At 39.0% G+C, this 23,873-nt stretch overlaps 1 protein-coding gene and 1 pseudogene across 3 annotated transcripts in view; one reads left to right on the top strand and one right to left on the bottom strand.

Moving 5' to 3' along the window:
* Positions 1 to 23,873, top strand: part of ARHGAP20 (Rho GTPase activating protein 20) — a 150,687-nt gene that overhangs the window by 27,658 nt on the left and 99,156 nt on the right. The gene's annotated exons all lie outside the window — the stretch shown is intronic.
* LOC105744952 (ADP-ribosylation factor-related protein 1 pseudogene) lies at positions 3,599 to 4,102 on the bottom strand (annotated as a pseudogene).

Here is a 23,873-nt window from a genome sequence, read left to right as displayed (position 1 = left end):
TAGGCCCGGGGTTTGAACCACGGACCTTCCATGTGGTAGACGGACGCCCTAACCACTGGGCCAAGTGCGCCGCCCTTCTTGTGGTATCTTAATCTGACTTTGCTATGTGAATGATTTTGGTATCATGGAATAAGTTAGGAAGTGTTCCCTCCTCAAATTTTTGAAAGCGTTTTATTTTAGCAGGATTGGTGTTAATTCTTCTTGGAATGTTTGGTAAGATTCACCAATGAGACCGTCTGGTCCTGGACTTCTCTTTCTTGGGAGGTTTTTGAAACCTTCTGTTTCTTCTTGAGTCACTATAGGTACTTTGTGTATTTCTAGGAATTTGTCCATTTCATCTAGTTTATCTAATTTGTTGTGTATAGTTGTTCATAGTATTCTCTTATGATCCTTTTATATTTCTGTGAGATCAGAAGAAATGTCCCCTTTTCATTTCTGATTGTAGTTTTTGCATCTTTTTTTTCTCTTTGTCATTCTAGCTATAGGTTGGTTGATCTTATTGCTCTTTTCGGAGAACCAACTTTTTGTTTTGTTGATTCTCTCCTTGTTTCTTTGTGTTAATAGACTTTTTATTTAGAAATATGGTCAAACTTAAAAAAGGATAATTATAAAAATAATACAAACCCCGAAGAGAGAATTTCATCATACACTCATTCCCCCAGATTCCCAGATCCACCAATTTATTTTTTGCCATGTTTGTTGTATTTTTTTGTTAATCCATCTGTCCATCTGTCTCTCAGTCCATTTTCTGAACACTTGAGTGTAGGGCATATACATTATGTGCTCCTTGAGCACTCATTACTGCCATAAATATTTACTAAGAACAGTGGCGCTCACTTATGTATTAGTCATTCAAAGGGGTGCTGATGTAAAAGTACCAAAGCTCTGTTGGCTTTTATAAGGGGTATTTATTTGGGGTAGAAGATTACAGTTACCAAGCCCTAAAGAGTCCAACTCAGGGTACCAAAAGAGGCACTTTCTCACCCAAAGTCTGCTGCTGCTTTTTGACACAAGAAGGCGGGTGATGTCTGTGAGGGTTCCGAGGTCCTACATTCTTCCCATCTCAGCTGTAGGCTGGCTTAAGGCTTGTCACTCTCCCCAGGTCTTGTTTCTTTCCAGGCTCAGCTGCTCTGGTCTCTCCACTAGGAGACCTAGTGGTCTCTCCACTAGGTCAGCTGTAGACACAGTCTCATCTCTCTTCCTGGGGCCACTGCTGTGTCTAATGAACTGTCTCTCTTTCTCTGTGTTGGTCTTCTATGTGTGTTTATGTCTGTGAGAGTGTCTGCCCACCAAGGGAGCGGGGACTCAACTTCCTACTGACTTGTCTGAATCAAAGCCCCAGGCTTAATTTAGTCATTCGAAAGTGAAACCTCTGAATCTAACACAATCTATTATGCCCAGAGGAATAGACCAGTTTACAAATATAATCCAATATCTATTTTTGGAATTTATAAATAATATCAAACTTCTCAACTTTTGTAACCACCTTAAATGCAAGGATGAAGTTTAAGTAATTTAGCACTGATAGAAAGCTTATAGTCTATATTTCAGTTTTTTCTTATGTCCCAATAATGTCCCTTTGAGCCTTTTCTTCTTCCTTACTGAATCCTATCCAGGATCACGTGTTGCATTTAATTGTCAGTCTCTTTAGTTCAGGGGTTCTTAACCTTTTTTTGTTCCATGGACCCCTTTGCCACTCAGGTGAAATGAATACTACTGTAAATTATTTATTGCATACATTCGTAAGTGAAGGAAATGCTATATTTCAGTTAGAGGTCAGAGAAAATAAACATAATAAGTTGATTTTTTTCAATTCAGGCTCACAGACCCCCTATCCATGGACCCCTGGTTAAGAACTTCTGCTTTAGTTGCTCTTTTTTTTTAATTGTAGGAGCATATATACAAATAAACTTTCCCATCTCACCCACTCGCAGACATAACATTCCATAGGGTTAATCACATTCGTAGTATTGCAGTACCTTCACCACCTTCCATTACTAAAACTTTCCCATTTCCCCAAACAGAAACCCTAAACCCATTATGCATTAACTCCCCGCCCTGACACACACATACCTCTGGTAAGCTGTACTCTAATTTCTGTTTCTGTGAGTTTGCATATTCTCTGATGTTTTCTTTGTAGTTACCATATGACTTAAATTAACAACCTAAATCTATAACAATCTTGTTTGTTTTGAAACCAACTTAGTTTCAGTAGTATACACAATCTATGTTCCTCTACCCCCACATCCCTACATCTTTATGTAGTTCTTATCACAGATTACATAGTTATTCACTCTAAGTCTCAAATCACTGATTTATCATTACATTTTTTTCCCACTGAGACCTGTTTTTATTGTGTATACACCTGACTCAGCCAGCACGAACACACATGGCCCTCTGACCACAGACAACCCTGCAGGGCAAAGCCCTTGGCCACAAGGAGACCCACAAGCCCTGCTGGCACCTGTAGGGCACACGTGGGGCCAGTTGAAGACCAACATCATGGGCAGGTGGGGAATGTCCCCAGCGGGGGATGGACCTGGAACGGGGATTCATAGATGACTAGTCTGCACAGACATGAGGTGGGTTGGGGCATGACCCTGCCAGGCAGAGGGGCTCAGGGGGCACCTCTGGGAACAACCTGCCCACCTGGGAACCTGTGCTCTCAGAGGCCAGCCTGGGGCCCACAGATAGCACCCCACTTTCCTCAACTGGGGGAGGGCACTATTCCACCTGCCAGGGGGGTGCCACAAGGACACCCCCTCCATCCCAGCACAAATTCCCAGTTTGCCAGTCAGTGAGCTCATCCCGCTGGGGATGAACGTTGAGTGACACCAGGCCACTAAGGACTGTAGCTTCCCAGGCAGGTGTGCCCTCCTCCCCTGCCCTGGGGTCATGTGGGAACTGAGGACCCCAGCCAGTGATCAGAGGGGAAAAGGGGCTACTGGCTTCCCTGGTGGGAGAATGGGTACTCAGGAGTGCCTGATGGCCCCAAAGCTACAGCCTGCTGTGGTCATAAGAGCATGGCAGTGCTGCACTGACTACTCACTCGGAAGCTCTGGAAATCCCCAGAAATCCCCTTTCCCAGCCATGTGCCTAGACACACCTTATGGCCAGAAGGCCTGACTCGTACCCCCCTCAGAGCCCACCCAGGCACCAGGCAGGTGGTCCTGGGCAGGGTGTAGCCACTCCAGAGCTAGCCTGCCTCCCTGAGCTAGCTCGCCTCCCCACACTGCAGCATGCCCTCGGGGGACCTGCAGCCCCATCCATGTCCCACACACTGCAGGCCCTAGCCAAGATCCTCGGAGCAGAATCCAGCTCTGGTCCTGCTTCCCCATCTGCCGTAGGCAGAAGCCTGCAGATAAGTATGCTTTTCTGGACAGAGAGAGAAGTTTGTCTTAGAGAAATAACAAAGCACCGAAAGGGAGGAAACAGAGCAGACCCTAGCCCCAAGGAATGGTAGCCTAGGAGCTGGCAGGAAGAGTTCCAGCCTTCTAGGCAAGCTGTTGACACCAGGGCCATGCTGCATCGATGTGATGCACAGTGCACTGCACCATCTGCTCGATGCCCTCCTTCACTCCTTGCCTGGTGAGGGGGATCAGGCCTGGGTCAGGCAGTCCTGCTTCTGGATCTTGGAGGCATGGTCACTAAAGGCAGTCTTGATCTTGGGGCTGGAGAGGCAAGTCTCAATGTCCTGTTTCTTGGCCAGCATCAGGGTAGGGACACCCTCCTGTGCCTCATTGGTGACCATCTTCTTAAACGCTCCATTGGACTCAGCCAGCCTTTCCTCGTCATTGGAGCCCATGACATAGATGATGCCACAGCACTCAGCATAGTACTTGTTCCACAGAGACTGCAGCTTATCCTGTGCCCCTAGGTTCCACAACATGAGGAAGGCTCTCCCCGCTTTGTCCATAGTGCCAATATTTAGGCGCACAGTGGTCGTGATCTTGGATAAACTCATCCTTTATAGTTCTTGTGAAATCACATTCTTGACTCCTCCAGGAAGGCCGTCTTCCTAGCATTGTCCAGGCCCAGGATGAGGATGCAGTACTTGTCCTTCTAAAATGTACTTGTACAGGCCTGACAGCAGCGTGTACATTGGTGGGGCTTTGAAGCTGACACAGCCGTGCCTGAACTCACGAGCACGGGCACATCGTTGGAGTAAGGGTAGAGCCATGCAGAGCCATGTCCCGGCAGACCCTGCCTGATTTCATTTTAAGCATTTACCTTTTTGATAGCATAGAGTAAAAAGTAGAGTTACAAACCAAAAATGCAATATTATTGGCATTTATATTTACCCATGTCATTAGCATCATTAGAGATCTTTATTTCTTCATGTGGCTTTGATCTGTTGTCTGTTATCATTTCCTTTTAACTTGTAGGATGCTATCATCTCTTTTATAGTTGCTGTAGTGGTAACAAACCTCCTTCAGCTTTTAAAAATCTGGGATGTCTTAATCTCTCCCTCATTTTTGAAAGACACTTCTGCTGGATATAGAACTCTTGGGTGGCAACTTGTTGCTTTTAGCACTTAAAATATGTCATCCCCCTGCCTTCTTGCTTCTATGGTTTCTAGTGCAAAGTCAGCAGTTAATCTTATTGAGGCTCCCTTTGTACATGACACTTTGTCTCTGTCTTGTGGCTTTCAAAATTCTCTCCTTTTTTTGGCATTTGATAGTCTAATTATAATATGCTACAGCATGGATCTATTTGGGTTTACCCTGCTGTAAGTTTATTAAGCAGCTTGGATGTGTATATTCATAGCTTTCGTTAAATTTGTTAAGGTTTCAGCCATTATTTCCTTGAATATTCTCTCTGCCACTCTCTCTTCTCATTCTCTCTCCTCTTTTCTTCGTAATGTGTATATTGATATGTTTTATGATGTCTGTGGTGATTTAAAGCTGTGTGCCCCCAAGAAAAACGTCATTTTAAATTTAATCCATTCCCGTGGGTGTGCACCCATTTTTAAGAACATTTTGATGTGGTTATTTGAGTTAAGGTGTGTCCCACCTCAATTAGGAGGCTCTCCTGTAGGATTTATCCATGTAGTGAGTTTATAGAATAGTTCCAGGCCAAAGTGTAGGGGGCTCCCTGATCCTTGCTGCACATGCATCTTGTCTGGGAACACACATGTGGCCTAGGAATTCCCCTGTTCACAAATGTCCCCTCTCCACTAGGAAACAGTTTCCTCAAGGATCCTGGGCACTGTATTGTGTCTCCTACAGCCAGTAATCCCTTACCCTAGGAAGCATAACTTGAATGCTTTTCCACCGTATTTTGTAGAATTTCTCTCTGAGCTGCCTTCTAACATAAGGCGAGTTCTGGTATGGCAAGTCCCTCAGACTACCACCAGACAGATTGGGCCAGGTATACATACACCTAGTATGTACGCAAAGGCTGCACTTCTCCTTCTGAACCTGACACCAGGATCTGCACTGGAAGTACAGGCCAGTTCTGTGCTGAACCAGTGAGAGGTGAAGGAGGAGTCAGCCAGGACACCAAGAGATCCTACTAATTTTAGTAGCCTTTTCCTAGATTCAGTGCTTTCCTGGATTCTGCTGCTGTTGGGTGAGGTGTTCTGTATATATTAGGTCTAGTTGGTTTATAGTATCATTCATATCTTCTGTTTTCTTATGGATCATCTTTCTAGACATTCTATTCATTATTGAAAATGGTGGCGTAGTATATTGAAGTATCTTTGTAAAACCATATATTTCTCTCTACCACCTATTTCTGCCTTCATATCTATCAATATTTGCTTCACATATTTTGGAGCTATGCAGTTAGGTGCATAGATAAATATAACTTTATTCTTCTTCTTGAATTGACCCCCTTATCAGTATATTGTGACTTTCTTTATCCTCATAACATTTTTTCACTTAAAGTCTGTTTTTATCTAATATTAGTTTAGCTACCCCAGTTCTTCTTGGTTACTATTTCCATGGTATGTTTTTTTTTCTATTCTTTTACTTTCAGCCTGCTTGTGTCTTGAATTTAAGGTGAGTCACTTGTAAATACCATGTAGTTGGATCATGCTTTCCTATCCATTCTGCCAGTCTCTGCCTTTTGACTGGAGAGTTCAATCCATTTACATTTAAAGGAACTACTGATAATGCAGTCCTTTCTTCAGTTTTGTTATTTTGTCTTTTTAAGTCATACCTTTTTTTGGTCTCTAAATTCCTCCATTAATGCTTGCTTTTACATATATTTGATTTTTCTGTTGTACCATTTTGAATCCTTTCTCATGTCTTCTGTATATATTTTTCAAGTATTTTCTTTGTGGTTACCATAGGGCTTAAATTTAACATCCTAAAACTATAGCACTTACATTTCATCTGATACCAATTTAATTTCAGTAACATATACAAACTCTGTTTCTATACCCTTCTTTCCCCCACCTTTTTGTTGAACATTTTACTAATTATATCTGTACACATGGTATATCCAAAACCATAGGTTTACTGTTACTTTTTATGCATTTTCATTTTAGAACCTGTACAAAATAAAAGTGGAGTTACATATGAAAAACTATAATATGGTTGTACTAACATTTATAGTTAACCAAATGGTTACCTTTACCATAGGTCTTTATTTCTTTATGCTGCTTTAATCCACTATTTACTGCCCTTTTCTTTCAGTCTGAAGAATTCCCTTTAACACTGCTTGTAAGATAAATTCTAGAGGTGATAGACTCCTTCAGCTTTTGTTTATCTGGGAATGTCTTAATCTCTCTTATTTTTAAAAGATGGTCTTGCTGTATAAAAGTCTTGGTTAGCAATTGTTTTCTCACAGCACCTTAAATATGTTGTTCCATGGCCTTCTTGCTTCCATGATTTCTGGTGAGAAATTGGAACTTAATGTTATCAGCACTCTCTTGTACATAACACAGTGGTTTTCTCTTGCAACTTTCAGAATTCTCTCCTTATCCTTGGCATTTGACAGTTTGACTGTTAAGTGTCTGGGTTTTGTTCTCTGGGTTTATCCTGTTTGGGGAATCAGTGGGTCTCTTGAATGTGTATATTCATGTCTTTCTTTAAATTTGGGAAGTTTTTGCAATTATTTCTTTGAAAATTCCTTCTGCCCTGTCTCTTTTCCTTTTCCTTCTGTAATTCCCATAATTTATAAATTGGTGTAGCAGTTTGATATGGTTATGAACTCCAAAAATAGATATGGATTATGTTTGTAATCTGGTCTGTACCTGGGCATGACTGAGTTATGATTAGGGCTTTGATTGGGCCACGTATTTAGGGTATTGAGTCCCCATCCCTTTTTGGGTGGGGACTCACAGATAAAAGGCATGGCAAAGGACAGAGTTGGAGGGTTCTTAATGTTGGAATTTTGATGTTGGAGTTTGATGCTGAAGTCTTAAGCTGGAGCCCTGGGGAAAGAGACAGAGCCATTCACCTGATAGTCTACAGCTGACCTTGTGGACAAAACAGGAGCTGAGCCCAGAGGAACCCAGGAAGCCTGAACCCTTGCAGACATTGGCAGACATCTTTGTCCAATATGTGAAAATAGACTTTGGTGAGGGAAGGAACATGCTTTATGGCCTATGGCCTATGGCCTATCTGTAAGCGCCTACCCCAGATAAATACCCTTTATAAAAACCAACACATTTCTGGTATTTTGCATCAGTACCCCTTTGGCTGACTAATACAATTGGTATGCTTGAAGGTTATCTCACAGGTCTCTTAAGCTCCATTAACTTCCTTTCATTCTTCTTTTTTTCTGCTTCTTAGCCTGAATTATTTCAGTTGTCTTATCTTCAAGTTCATTGATTCTGTCTTCTGCCAGCTCAAATCTGCTGTTGAAAGCCTCTAGGGTATTTTTCATTTCAGTTGTTGTTGTCTTCAGGTATTTCTGTTGGGTTCCTTTTTTTTTTTTTTTTTTTTAAATTAAAGTGTATCATACATACATGAACACACATAAACAATAAGTATATAGTAAAGATTGCAAACTTACAAAATAAACAACATAACAACACACAGGAGTCTCATACATCAGCCCTCCACCAATTCATTGCATTGGTGTGAAACATTTGTTACAAACTATGCAAGAGTATCGTCAAAATATTACTACCAACTATATTCCTTATCTTACATTTGGTGTATTTTTCCCCAAACCCATACTGTTTTTTTTTTAATATACTTTTGTTACAGATGTTGTGAACTTGCAAAACAATCATACAGATGTGCAGATTTCCCATACAACTCCACACCCTGGTGGAACATTTGTTACAGATTATGAGATAATATCATCAGACTATTACCACCAGTCATGGTCCATAGCATACATTTGACACACTTTTTCCATACACCTCCATTATCAACACAGTACAGCTTGGCATTGATGCAAGAATATTATAGTATTGCTGTTAACCACAGTCTATAGATCACACCAATTGTAGTTTTCCCATGTTTCTCCATATTCCCATCACCCTGCAGTAGTGAGGTACATCTGCTCTAGCTCACAGAAGGACTCTCTTGCATTTGTACCCTTAACCACAATTCTCAACCGCCTCTAGGTTCACTGTGTTATTCAGTCCCTAGATTATTATTTAGCTTTCTCTCTATTGACATTTACTTTCCCAGACTACCTTTTTTAGTCACAATCCCATTTATAAACCAGTTACTATTCACTATAATGTGTTACTATCAACTCTATCCATCTCCACACTTTTACAGTCTAGTTAATTGAAATTTCTACTTACATTAAGCATCCATAGTTCTTCTCAACCCTCCTCTTATCTCCTTATAGCCTATACTCTAGGTTTTAATTCCATGTGTTTATTATTTGTATTTAGTTCATATTAATGAGACCATGCAATATTTCTCCTTTTGTATCTGGCTTACTATGCTTAGTATAATGTCTTCAAGACTCATCCATGTTATCACATATGTTCCAATTTCATTTCTTCTTATTGCAGCATAGTATTCCATCGTATGTATATACCACATTTTGTTTATTTTTCATTGGTGGATGGACACTTGGGTTGCATTTCCATCTTTTGGCAATTGTGAACAACGCCGCTATGAACATTGGTGTGCAGATGTCTGTTCATGTCATAGTTTTTAGTTTTTCTGGATATATTCCTAGTAGAGGAATTGCTGGATCGTATGGCAGTTCTATATTTAGCTTCCTGAGGAACTGCCAAACTGTCTTCCACAGAGGCTGCACCATTTTACAATCCCACAACCAGTAGTGAAGGAGTGTTCCTTTTTCTACACCTCCTCTCCAGCACTTACTGTTGTCTGTTTTTTTATAATGTCCATTCTATGTGGTGTTAGATGATATCTTGATTTACGTTCCCCTAATAGCTAGTGATATGAAACATTTTTCATGTGCTTTTTGGCCATTTGTATTTCCTCTTTGGAGAAATGTCTATTTAAATCTTTGGCCCATTTTTAAATTGGATTGCTTACTCTTTTATTGTTGAGCTGTATGATCTCTTTATATAGAATGGAAATCAAACCCTTATTGGATAAGTGGTTTCCTAATATTTTCTCCCATCAACTGGGCTGCCTTTTTACCTTCTTTGATGAAGTCCTTTGAATCACAGAAATGTTTAAGTGTGAGGAGGTCCTATTTATCCATGTTTTCTTTTGTTGCTCGTGCTTTTGGTATAAGGTTTAAGAATCCACCACCTACCACCAGGTCTTGAAGATGTTTCCCTACATTTTCTTCTAGGAACTTTATTGTACTTCCTTTTATATTTAGGCCTTTGATCCATTTTGAGTTAATTTTTGTATAAAGTGTGGGGTAGGTGTCTTCTTTCTTTCTTTTGGCTATGAATATCCAGTTCTCCCAGTACCATTTGCTGAATAAACTGTTCTGCCCCGACTGGGAGGGTTTGACAGGCTTGTCAAAGATCACTTGGCTGTAAATGTGAGGATCTGTTTCTGAACCATCAGTTCAGTTCCATTGGTCTATGTGTCTATCTTTATGCCATACCAAGCTGTTTTTACCACTGGAGCTAGATAATATGATTTAAAGTCTGGAAGTGAGAGTCGTCCAACTTCACTTTTCCTTTTTAAGATGTTTCTACCTTACAATTCCCGATAAATTTGATAATTGTGTTTTCCATTTGTTTACAAAATGCTGGTGGAATTTTTATTGGGATAGCATTGAATATGTATATCAATTTCGGTAGAATTGACATCTTAGTGATATTTAGTCTTCCAATCCATGAGCATGGAATGTTCTTCCAATTATTTAGGTCTTTTTTGGTTTCTTTTAGCAATGCATTATAGTTTTGTGAATACAGGTGCTTTGCATTCTTCGTTAAGTCTACTCCTAAATATAAAATTCTTTAATTGCTTTTGTAAATGGAATTTTTTTCCTGATTCCTCCTCAGATTGTTGTTTATTATCAGTGTATAGAAACACCACTCATTTTTGCGTATTGATCTTGTATCCTGATGTTCTACTGAAATCATTTATTAGATCTAGCAGCTTTGTTGTAGATTTTTCAGGATTTTCTAGATATACAATCATATCATCTGTAAACAGTGAAAGTTTTAATTCTTCCTTTCCAATTTGGGTGCCTTTTATTTCTTTTTCTTGCTTGATTGCTCTAGCTAGAACCTCTAGTACTATATTGAACAACAGTGGTGACAGTGGGCATCCTTGTCTTCTCCCTCATCTCAACGGGAAAGCTTTTAGTTTTTCATCATTGAGTACAATGTTAGCTGTGGGTTTTTCATTTATGGCCTTTATCATGTTAAGAAAGTTTCCTTCAATTCCTATATTGTGTAGTATTTTTATCAAGGAAGGATGCTGTATTTTTGTCAAATGCCTTTTTTGCGTCAATCAATAAGATCATGTGATTTTTCTTCTTTGATTTATTAATGTGGTGTATTATGCTGATTGATTTTCTTGTGTTGAACCAGCCTTGCATGCCCAGTATAAAACCCACTTGATCATGATGGATAATTCTTTTAATGTGTTGTTGGATTCAATTAGCAAGTATTTTAATGAGGATTTTTGCATCTGTATTCATCAGAGAAATGGGTCTGTCATTTTCTTTTTTCATAATATCTTTATCTGGCTTTGGTATTAGGGTGATATTGGCTTCATAGAATGTGTTTAGTAGTGTTCCTTCTTGTTGAATTTTTTGGAAGAGATTGAGTAAGATTGGTATTAAATCTTCTCTTAATATCTTGGTAGAACTTACCTGTGAAACCATCTGGTCCTGGGCCTTTCATTTTGGGGAGCTGTTCGATGACTGTTTCAATCTCTTTTCTTATGATTGGTTTTTTGAGGTCTTCTATTTCTTCTAGTGTCAATGTAGGTGATTTGTACATTCCTAGGAATTTTTCCATGTCTTCTACCTTGTCTAGTTTTTTTGGCATAAAGGTGTTCATAGTATCCTCTTAATGATCTCCCTTATTTCTGTGGGGTCAGTAGTAAGGTTCCCCTTTTAATTTTTTATTTCATTTATTTGTGCCTTCTCTCTTTTTTCCTTAGTCAGTCTAGCTAAGGGTTTGTTGATTTTGTTAATCTTCTTAAAGAACCAACATTTGGTTTTATTAATTTTCTCTCTTTTTTTGCTCTCAATTTCATTTATTTCTGCTCTTATCTTTGTTATTTCATTCCTTCTGCTTGCTTTAGGATTAGCTTATTGTTCTTTTTCTAGTTCCTCCAGCTGTGTAGTTAGGTCATTGATTTTAGCTCTTCTTTTTTAATGTAAGCATTGAGGGCTATAAATTTTCCTCTCAACACTGCCTTTGCAGCATACCATAGGTTCTGATATGTTGTATTCTCATTGTCATTTGTCTTGAGATACTTATTGATTTCTCTTGAAATTTATTTGACCCACTGATTATTTAAGAGTATGTTGTTTAATCACCATATATATATGTGGATTTTCCCTTTATTTGCCACTTGTTGATTTCCAGCTTTACTCCATTATGATCAGAGAAAGTGCTTTGTATAATTTCAATTTCGTTGAATTTATTGAGATCTACTTTGTTTCCCAACATATGGTCTATCCTGGAGAAAGATCCATGAGTACTTGAAAAGAATGTATATCCTGCTGTTTGGGGGTGCAATGTTCTGTATATATCTATTAGGTTTAGTCCATTTATCTTACTATTCAGGCGCTGTTTCTTTATTGATCCCCTGCCCAGATGTTCTATTCAATGCTGAGAGTAGTGTATTGAAGTCTCCAACTATTATTCTAGAGATTTCTATTTCTCCCTTCAGTTTTACCAGTGTTTGCCTCATGTATCTTGGGGCATTTTGGTTAGGTACATATATATTTATGACTGTTATTTCTTCCTGATGAGTCATCCCTTTAATTAATATGTAATATCCTTCCTTGTCTTTAGTAACAGTTTTGTGTTTAAAGTCTGTATCATCCAAGATAAGTATAATTACCTGAGCTTTTTTTTTTGTTACTGCATGCATGGAATATCTTTCTCCAACCTTTAACTTCTAATTTATTGGTAACCTTGGGTCTAAGGTGGGTCTCTTGCAGACAACATGTAGATGGCTTATATTTTCTTATCCATGCTGCCAGTCTATGTCTTTTGATTGGGGAGTTTAATCCATTAAAATTCAATCTTAATACTGTCAAGGCTGTTCTTATTTCATCCATTTTGATCTTTGCATTTTGTCTATCGTTTTATTTTTGATGCTTTTAGTCACTGATACTGATAAAGTTGTCATTTCTAGACTCTTCCAGGCCTCTCTCTCCTGTCTTTTCTTTTCAGGCTGTAACATTCCCTTTAGTATATCTTGCAAAGCTCGTCTTTTTGTTATAAACTCCATGTTTCTGTTTATCTATAAACTTAATCTCACCCTCTTTTTAAAAAGATATATTTCCTGGGTATAAAATCCTTGGCTGGCAGTTTTTCTACTTCTGTATCTAAATATAGCATACCACTGCCTTCTTGCCTCCATGGTTTCTGATGAGAAATCGGCACTTAATCTTATTGGGTATCCCTTATATATGATGCATTACTTCTCTCTAGCTGCTCTTAGAATTCTCTCTTTGCCTCTGGCATTTGACATTCTGATTAGTATGTGTCTCAGAGTTGGACTGTTTGTATTTTTTCGGATGGGAGTACGTTGTGCTTTGTGGACATGGATATCTATGTCCTTCACTAGGGTTGGGAAATTTTCCACCATTATTTCTACACATATTCTTTCTGCACCTTTTCCCTTCTCTTCTTCTGGAACACCCATGACATGTATGTTTGCACATCTCCTGCTGTCATTTAGTTCCCAGAGACCTTATTCAATTTTTTCCATTCTTTTCTTCATCTATTCTTTTGTTTGTTCATTTTTGGAGGCCATGTCTTTGAGTGTGCCAGTCCTTTCTTCTGCTTTCTCAAATCTGCTGTTATATGCCTTCAGTGTATTTTTAATTTAATTTATTGCACCTTTCCTTCCCATAAAATCTGCTGTTTTTCTATGTATGCTTTCAAATTATTCTTTGTGCTCCCCATATGTCTTCTTAATAATCTTAATCTCTTTGGCCATCTCATTGAATTGATGAAGGAGATTTGTTTGAACATCTAAGATTAGTTGTCTCAACTCCTTTATGTTATCTTCAGGCTTATCTTCTTCCTTTAATTGGGCCATCTCTTCTGTTTCTTAGTATGGATTATAATTTTTGGTTGGTGTTTCCGCATCTGGCTTTCTAGATGTACTTATTGTGGGTGCAGTTTCTCCCTTTAGTTTAGGGATTTCTTATCTTTTCTCCCTTGCTGATTGTATAGTAGGAGCCAAGGATATAGTTGGTACTGTAAGCTATGGAGGCTGAAACTTGCCCACGTTACCCCAGGAAGTGATAAAGCTTCTCCCACTTTTCTCCTCTGTCAGGGGTAGGGCCAGAGCTGTAACTGTATATAATAATATACAACTGTATATAAGTTGGACACAAGACTGTCTATAGTCACCTGAGACACTGATGAAGCTTCACACCCCTTCCTCCCCTACCTTAGGCAGAAATGGGGCTATAATTTTGGTCAGCAGTCTATGCTGTGTGGGTCCAAAATGACCACAGTTGCTCAGGTAAACTGTTGTATCACCAGACCCTCTCCCTGCCGGGAGTGGGAATGGACCCTTTGGAGTGCCTGACAATCTAATCTCTGTGGGCCAAATATGCCTGCAGTTGTCCTTAGAGGCTTAGGGAGTACTATCCCTTCTGTCCTTTAGAGGGTGGGAACAGAACCACAGATGCTCAACAGTTCAGTCCTATAGACTGAAAGTACCCCCTGTTGCTGGGAGGGCCTGAGGAAGCACCAGCTCCCTCCTACCCTATTGAGTGGTGGGGGTGGTTCTGTGGGTGCTCAACAGTTCAGTCCCTTTAGGCCGAGAATACCTGCTGTTGCTTGGAAAGGATGAGGAAACACCAGCCCCCTTCTATCCCCTTAAGGCATGAGGTTGGATCCACAGGCACCCGACAGTTCAGTCCCTGTTGGCTGAAAGTACCCACCATTGTCCAGAGGGGCTGTGGAGACACCAGATCCCCCCTATCCTGTTGGGGGTGGGGGTGGATTCATAGGCATCCAGTAGTCCAGTCCATGCAGGCTGAAGGTCTGCTGTTGCCCAAAAAGGCTGTGGAAAGACCAGGCTGTGTGGGCCAAAAGCACCTGCAGTTACCCAAAGAGGCTGGGCAAACACAGTCCATCTCTTGTCCTATTTGGGGATGGGGGTGGAGCCACAGGTGCCCAACAGTCAGACTTGTGCCGGAGGTGGGACTGGGATTTAGGCTAGACCTGCAGTCCCACCTGGGTCCTTATAAGCACTATGATTTTCAGTCAGCGTTGCTTCCCCTCCTGCCCGGGGCGGAGTCAGAATGATGGCCACCCGCTTCCCTATGCCCTGACAGGCTCAAAGTTGAGTTGTTCCTAGGATTCTACTTCAGCCCGCTGAATCCACTCATCAGTAGCTGAAGTCGGTGCCACACCGTGTTTTCTTCCTGTTTCTTTTGGGGGAAATGGAACTTCAGCCACTGAACAGCTCCCGAGGCGGCTTGCATGCCACGGGCACTAACCTCTGCGGCATGGAGGGCTCTACTCATGATTCCTCTGTGCAGATGGGCAGTCTCCTCCTTCCACCCTCAAGGATGTTGTAGGATACTCCTCTGGTCTCCTGGTCCTCCAAGAGGTGTTTTAGGTAGCTCTGGGTGACCACCAACTGCCCTGTTTCATGAGCTAACTCCAGGAGCTCCTTACTCTGACACCATCTTGGCTCTACCCCCTTTGTTTGGTTCCTTTTTAAAAGTTCTATCTTTTTATTAAGATTCTTATATTGTTCATGATAATTTTCCTGAAATCTTTAAGTTCTTTCTCTGTGTTTTTGTTTTTCTCTTTGAGCATACCGAAGATCATTTTTTTAAGTCTTTGTCCAGTAAGTCTGGTATTCTTTGTTGATGGATTCTGAATTTTTATGTTGTCCCTCTGGGTGGACCATCATTTCCTGTTTCTTTGTCTTGTAATCACTTGTTGAACACAGAACATTTTAATATTTTAATGTGTTAAATCTGGGCTTTAGTCTCTGAACTTTCTTTTCCTTAAGTTTATATCTACCTAGTTATACAACAACAATTTCCTTGAGTGCCAAGGGCTGACAAAAACAAGCCAAAGCAAAGAAACACCTTTTACAGTCTTTGCTCATTGGCTCTGCTTTGGTTGGTGCTGTCCTTCAGAGTTCAGCCCTCCTCTCAAGAAGATCAGCTTGAGGTAAAAGTGCAGTAGGGATCCTTTCCCTCTTTCCTGAGCTTGCCTCTTATCTAGGGTTTGTGCTCACTCATGGCCTTAGGAATTTCCCAGTTTACAGGAATCCAGATTTCCCCACTAATCCATCCTAGGAGCCATATTGACTGTCTTAAAGCCAGTAATTATTTGCCCCAGGCCTCTTTGACTTATACTGCTTTCACAGCATGCAAATTGTCAAGTTCGGGGAGGTGGACCCAGAGAGGAGTTTCCTGGCTTCATCTTTCAGGCTGCCCCCTGATAGACTGGCCCTGACCTACAGGCACCCTGGTGTGTTTGTAGGGATTACTCTACTCCCTCCAGAACTGGGCCAGAGACCAACAATATGAGTGCAGACTGGCTTCTTACCTTGCTGGGAATGGGGTGGAGGAGGAACCAGCAAGGGTGCCAGGAACTTCTCATAGCATTTTTAAAGCTGAATTTTCTTGATTTGGCACTTGTCCAGTTACTGCAGCCATTTTACTGTTTTTCTGGAGTTTTGAGGAAAGTGGCTATACCAGTTTTTGCTAGTTTTTCAAAGATTCTCTGGGAGAATGTCACCCTTGAGCATCTTGGTCACTTCAGCTGTAGTTTTCAGTGTTAATATCTGTGTGGTTGACTGTGGGTTGGGTGGTATTAAAGTTTTTAATTTGCTTTATGACTTAATACATAGGGAAACGGACTTGGCCCAGTGGTTACGGCGTCCGTCTACCACATGGGAGGTCCGCGGTTCAAACCCTGGGCCTCCTTGACCCGTGTGGAGCTGGCCATGCGCAGTGCTGATGCACACAAGGAGTGCGGTGGCACGCAGGGGTGTCCCCGTGCTGGGGAGCCCCACGCGCAAGGAGTGCGCCCGTAGGGAGAGCCGCCCAGCGCGAAAGAAAGTGCAGCCTGCCCAGGAATGGCGCCGCCCATACTTCCCGTGCTGCTGACGACAACAGAAACGGACAAAGAAACAAGATGCAGCAAATAGACACAGAGAACAGACAACAGGGGTGTGGGAGGGGGTAGGGGGTGGGGGGGATTAAATAAATAAATAAATCTTTAAAAAAAAATGACAATACAGAGGCAGGTTTTTATGAATGTTGCATGGATATATGAAAAGTACATTACCTGTTATGTAAATCATCAGAATCCTTCCTAATATTTTGTCCTCTTGTTTTGCCACTTGCTAAAAGAGCTGTATAAAATGTTTCCCACTTCAGTTGTGGATTTGTGAATTTCTTCTTGTTATTTTATTAAATTTTGGCTTATATGTTTTGAGGAAACTATATTGTTAGGTCCATAAAATTTAGGGATAATTATATCTTCTTGGTATATTATACTTTTTATCAAGTGGACCTAACAATATAGTTCTTCATCATATTTACTTCTTCAGTATATTTTCTTTGTATACTTTTAATTCAAATCCATTTGCCTATGTCTTCTTTGGTTCAGCAGAATGTTTTTGAGATTCATCCATGTTGAATGTATCAGAAGTTTGTTCCTTTTTATTGCCAAGTAATATTACATTATAAAAAATATACCAAAATTTATTCATGTTTTGATAGACATTTGAATTCTTTGCATTTTAGGACTATTACAAAGGAAGTTGCTATGAATATTTGTATACAAGTCTTTATGCAGACATAGTTTCACACTATTGAGTAAGTACCTAGGAGAGGAATTACTGGGTCATATGGTATTTGTTTAACTTTAAAAGAAACTGCCACACTGTGTTCTAAGGTTGTTGTAACATATTATATACCCACCAGCAATGTATAGTGTTGCAATTGCTCCACATCCTTGCCAAAACTTAGAAATTAAAGTTTTGTAGATTTTAGCCATTCTAGTGAGTATGTAATGATATCTCATTGTAATTTAAATTTGCATTTTTCTAAAAAACTCATGATATTTATGTGCATTATTTCATGTGTTTATTGCCCATTTGTATATTTTCTTTGTGTATTCTTAATTCAGATCCTTTTGCCTATTTCTTTATTCGTAAACTAATAAAGTTGTATGGGTTCTTTATATATTATGGATATAAGTTTTTTGTCATATATATGTAGTGCAAATATTTCCTCTAAAACTGTGTGTTCATTTTCTTAACAATGCTTATTGAGAAGCTGAAGTTTTTACTTTTTTTCTTATAGTGTGTGCATTTATTCACCTATCTGAGAAATATTTGAATACCTGAAAGTCTCAAAGATAAAAAACTTTTCCTTTTAAAAATTTTATAGCTTTAGTTTTTAAGTTTAGGCCTGTGATCTATCAGGGTTAATTATTGTGCATGTTACAATGTAAGTGCCAAAGTATGTTGCTTTTCCTTATGGATATCCAGTTTTTGCAACAGAGTGGTTGAAAAAAAATATCTTTTCCTAATTTAATTCCAAAAAATGAAATATATTTTCACTCTGGAACTTTTTCCAAAAATTGTTTTCCATGTGATTGTACCATTTTACATTTCCACCGGTGATGTGTGACTGTTCCATTTGCTCTGCGTCCTCTGCAACACTTGGTATAGTCAGTCTTAACTTTAATCATTTATACATGTATGCCATCATATCTCCTTGTGATTTTAGTTTTTATTTCCATAATGACTAATAATGTTGTTGAGCATCTTTTATAAAATTTTTTAAAAAGATTTATTTATTTATTTCCCCCCCTTTTCCCCCACCCCGGTTGTCTGTTCTCTGTGTCTATTTGCTGCGTCTTCTTTGTCCGCTTCTCTTGTTGTCAGCGGCACAGGAATCTGTGTTTCTTTTTGTTGCATCATCTTGCTGTGTCAGCTCTCTGTGTGTGCGGCACCATTCCTGGGAAGGCTGCACTTTCTTTCACGCTGGGCGACTCTCCTTATGGGGCGCACTCCTTGCGCGTGGGGCTCCCCTACATGGGGGACACCCCTGCGTGGCAGGGCACTCCTTGTGCGCATCAGCACTGCGCATGGGCCAGCTCCACACAGGTCAAGGAGGCCCAGGGTTTGAACCGCGGACCTCCCATGTGGTAGACAGATGCGAAGTCCGCCGCCAATGTTGAGCATCTTTTCATGAACTTATCTTGGCATCTATACATCTTTAGTGAAGTATCATTTCAAATCTTCTGTTCATTTTTTATTGTTGAGTTTTATGTGTTCTTTACACATTCTAAATCTGTGTTGTCCAATGTGACAGCCACTAGCTGCTGACAATTTAAATTATTTAAGATTAAATACAAAAAATTCATTCCCCCAGTCGCACTCACCACGTGCACTTCAAGTACTCATTAGCACATATGACTAATTGCTACCTATTGGACAACGGCGATATAAAATATTTCCATAATCTCAAAATTCTCTTGGACAGCACTTTTTTAGATTTAAGTTCTTTGTTGGGCATATGCTTTGTGAATATTTTCTCTTAGTATGTAGCTTGCCTATTCATCCTCTTAACTGTGTTTTTTGAAGAGTAAAGCTTTTTATTTTGAAGTCCAATTTATCATCCTTTTTTCTTTTTTTACTTTTTGCTTTGTGTGTCCTTTCTGAACCCAAGGTCAAGATTTCTCCTATGTATTCTTCAATAATTTTTATAGCTTAAGATTTTACATTTAGGGCTATGATTGGTTGTGAGTTAGGTTTTGTATATCATGTGAGGTAAGGGCCAGTGTTTACTTTATTGCATGTGCAATCCAATTGTTCCAGCCTCTTTTGTGAAAAGATTGTACTTTCTCTATTTTTAATTACCTTTGCATCTTTGTCAAATAATCAGTTTTCTTTGTAAGTATGCACCCATACTGGACTTTGTAGACTGTTTTTTTATGACAGTATCATACTGTTTTCTTAATTACTGTAGCTTTTTAATGTATGTTAAAATCAGGTTGTATAAGTCCTTCAACTTTGTTCTTATTTTCCAAATTTGTTCTGGTTATTATAGGTGCTATATTGCCATTAAAAGTTTTGAATCAGTTTGATATTTCCACAACAAAAATTCTGCTGAGATTTAATGGTGATTGTATTTATTTGCTAGATTAATTTGGAAAGAATTACCATTTTAACAGTATCAAGTCTAACCATTCATAAAGGTGGTTTTGTTTATCTGAACAATATTTTGTGGTTTTCAGTGTATTGTACATATTTTGTCAAATTCATCCCTAGGCATTTTATGCTATTGTAAATGGTAACTTTTTTTAAAGTTTTTTTCTCCCCTTCCCTCCCCCCACCCCAGTTCTTTGTTCTCTGTGTCCATTTGCTGTGTGTGCTTCTGTGTCTGCTTCTATTTAGCAGCACTAGGAATCTGCATCTCTTTTTTATTGCGTCATCTTGCTGAGTCAACTCTCTGTGTGTGCTGGCTGGACTTTCTTTCGCACTGGGCGGCTCTCCTTACAGGGCACACACCTTGCACGTGGGGCTCCCCTATGCGGGGGACAACATCGCATGGCACAGCACTCCTTGCGCATATCAGCACTGCCCATGGGCCAGCTCCACATGGGCCAAGGAGGCCCTGGGTTTGAACTGTGGACCTCCCATGTAGTAGGCAGATGCTCTATCCATTGAGCCAAGTTGGCTTTCCAATGGTAACATTTTAAAATTTCAACTTCCAGTTCATTGCTAACCAAAGCATGAATTTTTATAGTATTTGTCCATTGACAACCTTATTAAATTTATTTATTAATTCTAGTAGCATTTTATTGTAGATTCATTAGAATTTTTTTATATGAAAAATCCTATCTTCCATTCAATGTCCTTTCTGTTCATAAGTTTCCTCACTTTCACTGTTGAATGTGAACTATTTTCTGCCTTGTGTGAGTTCAAATAATCATTTACCTGCTTCTTTCCAATAGTTATTTCCTCAGCCCCAGGTAGTTTCCTTATACATATGCACTGATCAGTTCTCTGTTGAAAATGAGAGGAGGAACCCTTTGCAAACCTGCAGAGCTCTGTTTCTTGGCAACTCTTTCTTCGCTGACCCTCCCTTATGAATCTAGCCACTTCGGCCTTCTTGAATTCTCAATTATGTCTCCTCAAGCTGGCTCTGTTTGACTTCCTGTTCCCTGTACTTTGGAATGGAATCTCTCCAGGCAGCAATCTGGGGTAATCTCAGGGCTCACCTCATTTGTTTCCCTTTTTGCAGGCATCATTGTTCCGAACTTATTGTCCAGAGTCTGGAAATTGTTAATATTTTTGTCCTTTTTTTTCTTTTAGGAATTTAAATAAATCTATTTCTTTTATTTTTGCTCATGTCTTTATTTTCTTCCTTTCATTTATTTTTGGTTTTCTTTGGTCTCTTAAGTGACTTAAAATGAAAACTCAGAACACTGATTTTAGACCTTTCTTCTTTTCTAGCATGCACATTATTTTGTAAGCAGTGCTTTAGCTACATCCCACAAATTTGGATGTTTTGTTTTCATTTAGTTCAAAATGTTTTCTTTTTTTTCCAGGGTAGCGGGGCAGGGATTGAACCCTGGACCTTGTTGTGGTTTGCCAGTGCTCAAACACTTGAGCTATATTGGCTCCCCAAAATGTTCTCTAATTTCCCTGTGAATTTTTCCTGTTATACCAAGGGTTTTTGTTTGTGTTAATTTCCAAATATTTAGGGAATTTCCAGATACCTTTCTAAGTTATTGATTACTAATTTAATTTTGTTATAATTGGAAAGCTGCATGTTATCTGCAGAATACCTACTAGGATTTTTGATTGGGATTTCTCTAGATCTGTAGATCATTTGGGAGAGAATTAATATCTTAATAGTTCTTAGTATATAGATCTTTTACATCTTTTGTAATATTTATCCCTAAGTATTTCATATTTTAATGTTATTATAATCAGTATTTTATTTTTCAGTATTTCTTGCTTTTATGTAGAAATACATTTTATTTTTGTATATTGATGTTATATTCTGAAACCTTCTGAACTCCTAACTAGTTTCAATAGCTTTTTTTATAGATTCCATTTAACTTTCTACATAAGCTATCATGTCTATAAACAGGACAATTTTTAAAAATTTGTTTATTATCTTTTTTTTTTAAAGATACATAGACCACACAAAATGTTACATTAAAAAAATAAGAGGTTCTCCCATGTACTCCACTTCCCACCCCACCCCACTCCTCCCACATCAACAACCTCTTTCATTCATTGCATTTGATGAATACGTTTTGGAGTACTACTACACCGCATGGATTATAGTTTATATGGACAGATGCAGGACATTATATATCTTGCCATAACCCACTGAATGGCCTGGGAGAGAGTGAACAGGGCAGTTTGATGTCTTCATTTCTAATCGGATGCCCTTTATTTCTTTTTCTTGACTGACTGCTCTTGTGGAACCTCCGGTACAATGTTGAAGGAAAGTGGTGATAGTGGACATTTTGTCTTATTCCTGATCTTAGGAGCAAAGACAAAAGAAGTTTCCTTCTGTTCCCAAGTTGCTGAGTTTTTATCACGAATGATTGTTGAGTTTTATCACGTTTTTCACCATCTATAGAGACGATTACATGATTTTTCTTTTTTAATCTGTTAATATGTATATTATCTTGATCAATTTTAGAAATGTTAAACCAGATTTGTATTCTTAGGATAAACCCCACTTAGGCCTTTCCACATATTGTTGTATTTGATTCAAAAAGGCATTTTTTGAATTTTTGCACTTGTGTACATGAGGGATATTGGTCTTTAGTTTTCTTGTAATGTCTGTTTGGTTATAGTTCAAGAATAATGCTTGCCTTGAAGAATTAGTTAAGATGTATTCCCTCCCTTTCAGTTTTCTGCAAGAATTTGTAACATTATTTCCTTCTTAAATGTTGGGTAGAATTTGTCTGTGATGCTCTCTGGGCCTGAAGAGATTTTTGTGGTAAGGTTTTAACTATACATTCAATTTTTAAAATAGATACAGGACTGGGAAGCGGGTGGCTCAATCATTTGGGCTCCCGTCTGCCATATGGGAGGTCCTGAGTTCACTTCCCGGGGCCTCCTTGTGAAGGCAGGCCCTCCCACAAGCACCACAGAGTGCCACCCAGCCCAACACTGCAGAGAGCCGACTCAGCAAAGTGATGCAACAAAAAGGGAGGCAAGTGAAAATACAGAAGAGCAAGCAGCGAATGGACACAGAGAGCAAAACAACAAGCAAGCCACAAGGGGGAAGGGAAATAAATAAAAATAAAGTAAATAAATACAGACACACAGAAAAACGTACAGCGAGTGGACACAGAGACCAGATAGCAAGTAAGCCACAAGGGGGGGGAATTAAAAAAAAACCTATTAAAAAAATAGATACAGGACTATTCCAGTTTTCTGATTCCTTTGGAGTAAGCTTTGGTAGCTTATATAGTTCAAGGAATTTTTCCTTTTCATCTAAAGTTTCAAATTTATGGCATAAAATTCTTCATAGTCTAGGAAAAGCTTAATAGTATTATCAACAGTCTCATTTAAAAAACAACTTTTGGGTCATTGATTTTCTCCTGTTTTTTGATTTTTTATTTTATTGATTGTTTTTTTACTTTGATCCTGATTATTTCCTTTATTCTGCTGTTTTGGGTTTAATTTGCTCTTGTTTTTCCAGTTTCTTAACATAGAAGCTGAAATCATTGTTTTAAGATCTTTCTTTAATAAAATAGGTGTTCAATGGCATAAAATTTTCCTGAAGCACTACGTTGGCAGCATCCTGCAAATTCTGATATGTAGTGTTTTCATTCTCATTCAGATAAAATACTTTCTAATTTCCTTTTTGATTTTTCCTTTGGATCATAGGTTGCTTAAAAAATGTGTTAGTATAACAGGGTGTTCTTGGTTCATCTTCTATATTTTCTGCCTTAAACCTGGAATCAGGTGTTTCTCCAAGGAGCATTGGTTCTTTTTAATAGTAAATGGTATTTCAAGACTAGAATTTGGACACGAGGGGCATTCATTCATTGCTGCTGGGTTGGTCATCATTTCTAGTCTTTTCAGTGGGCATCACAAAGAAAATTTATCTTCTTTAAAAATAAAATATACCATGACTGAATTAATATTGATTTCCAATACAGATTCAGGACTGTAGATTTTTTACTTTGCCTATTCTAACATTTGTGTCCTTTCTTTCATGCTGAAAATAACTCTCAGTAACTCTGGTAATGTAGGAATTAAAATATCACCTAATTACAATATTTTACAATATATACACCACAGTTTCAGAATAACAATATCAACACTACCACCACTAAGGTGATTACA

This window comes from Dasypus novemcinctus, chromosome 27, assembly GCF_030445035.2.
Source record: "Dasypus novemcinctus isolate mDasNov1 chromosome 27, mDasNov1.1.hap2, whole genome shotgun sequence".
Taxonomy (NCBI): Eukaryota; Metazoa; Chordata; class Mammalia; order Cingulata; family Dasypodidae; genus Dasypus; species Dasypus novemcinctus.
Note: the sequence above shows the minus strand (reverse complement) of the source record. Positions and strands in the feature narration are given on the sequence as shown.